Source organism: Atta colombica, unplaced genomic scaffold (genome assembly GCF_001594045.1).
Source record: "Atta colombica isolate Treedump-2 unplaced genomic scaffold, Acol1.0 scaffold107, whole genome shotgun sequence".
NCBI classification, from domain to species: domain Eukaryota; kingdom Metazoa; phylum Arthropoda; class Insecta; order Hymenoptera; family Formicidae; genus Atta; species Atta colombica.
The window spans coordinates 3,212,692-3,214,637 of record NW_017259192.1 but is presented as its reverse complement, the minus strand read 5'-3'; positions in this window follow the sequence as shown (position 1 = coordinate 3,214,637).

The following is a 1,946-nucleotide window of genomic DNA, read 5'->3' as shown; positions in this document are numbered from 1 at the left end:
ACCACGCCGCGCGAATTCGTAGGACGGCCCACTCGAGCGGCGGCGGCGGCGGCGCGCAGGGAAAGGGAAGTAGCTTTCGTTGCCTAGCACAGCCTGGCAGTTCTATGTGTTTCGCCGCATCGCGCCTACATTATCCAAAAATATTATTTTAGCTGAAGTTTTTCTTATACATTTCTTATCATTATAAATCGCGTTATTTAGCACGATTAAATATTTTTATTATAAAAAATGATTTATTATCTATTAAAAAAGTTTTTTTTTATTATTAGTTCTAAAGTACTTAATAGTTCTAAAGTACTTTTGAAGCCATTCTATTTTCATTCTTGAAAATTTTTTTCTATCTCTTATAGTTCCAGCGACATTTGCTTCGAAAGAGAAACATTGATTTTTCCAATGATATTCGCTACAAAAGAGAAAAATCAATTTTTTTCCAAGGAGTGTTTCATCCTTCAAAAATGCGTATAGGCACGTATAAAAAAATACGTGTCGCTTATTTTTGTCTGGAAAATAACATATTGCTTATTAAAATCGGAGAGGAGCAATTGGGTTCCTTTCCTTGTAAGTTACAGATTTTTTTAATATAATGAACATGGGCATTAAATTTGATGGATAGTTTAATGAAAATAAACTAAAATACTCAATTTTCAATTAGTGTTTTTCAATACATTTAAGTTTTTAATTACTACAAACTTAAACATCTCATTAACGTATACATAAATAATCTTTTTAGTGAAAATTTAAATGTTATTCATCAGTGAACATTAAAGATTAATAAAATTTAAGAACGTTTCTAATGATATACAATTAAACTTGTTAAATGGTAAGAAACATGTGAAAAAAACCTAAGTCAAATGCGTCATTGTACATGGAATAATATCTGGATTTACAATGTAGCGACTATCTACGCGAGTTTATACTATAATTTCAGTGTACATACATTAACATTTCAAAAAATAAAACTCCGACTAAATATAGCATAAAACGACGTGACGAAGTGTGTCTCGAAGCGTAATTAAATAGAAACATCGTATAATAAAGCAAGCGGAAAGGTATCGCGACGATCAGCATACGCTTTGCGTAATGCTCTAATTAATTACATATCTATAATTATGTTAAAACGTATTTAATCGTGCTAAATAACGCGATTTATAATGATAAGAAATGTATAAGAAAAACTTCAGCTAAAATAATATTTTTGGATAATGTAGGCGCAATGCAGCGAAACACATAGAACTGCCATGCCAGGCTGTGCTAGGCAACGAAGCGCTACTTCTCTCTCCCTGCGCGCCGCCGCCGCCGCCGCTCGAGTGGGCCGTCCTACGAATTCGCGCGGCGCGGTTTAATCGCATATTGGCTTAGACATTTCCTTTTCTAATTCGAAAACTATAGCGAGTATCTCAAAATAGTATAAGAATTTTTTGTTCCCTTTGATCCATTCTCCACCTCCAATGTGGCTCGGACCCATCTTATAAGACATCCTGTATATATATATATATAAATTGTCTGATAAAATATGATAACACCGTGAATAAGCAGAACGAATTAATTATTTTATTCAACGAAAAAGAGACGGAACGTCACGCATCGATTGAGTCTGACAATTGACTGTGCGTGCGTGTATGCGTGTGTGTGTAATATTAAACTGTTTTTGCCACTGAATTGCATGAATACACACACGTTTATAAATATTTATTAATTAATTAATCATTAATTATTGCGCTAATCATAAAATGATAAAAAAAACATATCTATTCAATTTAACAAATTTTATTTATTCATGAGTGATGTTATCTGTTACCAAATAAAAATTTGTGCATTCCGTAAATTGAAAATATTCGTACGAATGAAAAATAGTATGTTAAAATATTAATCTTCTTAAAATAATATTTAAAAAAATTTTTTAAATATATTTTTAAAATATTTCGTGGTGTCTTTCTACATATTAT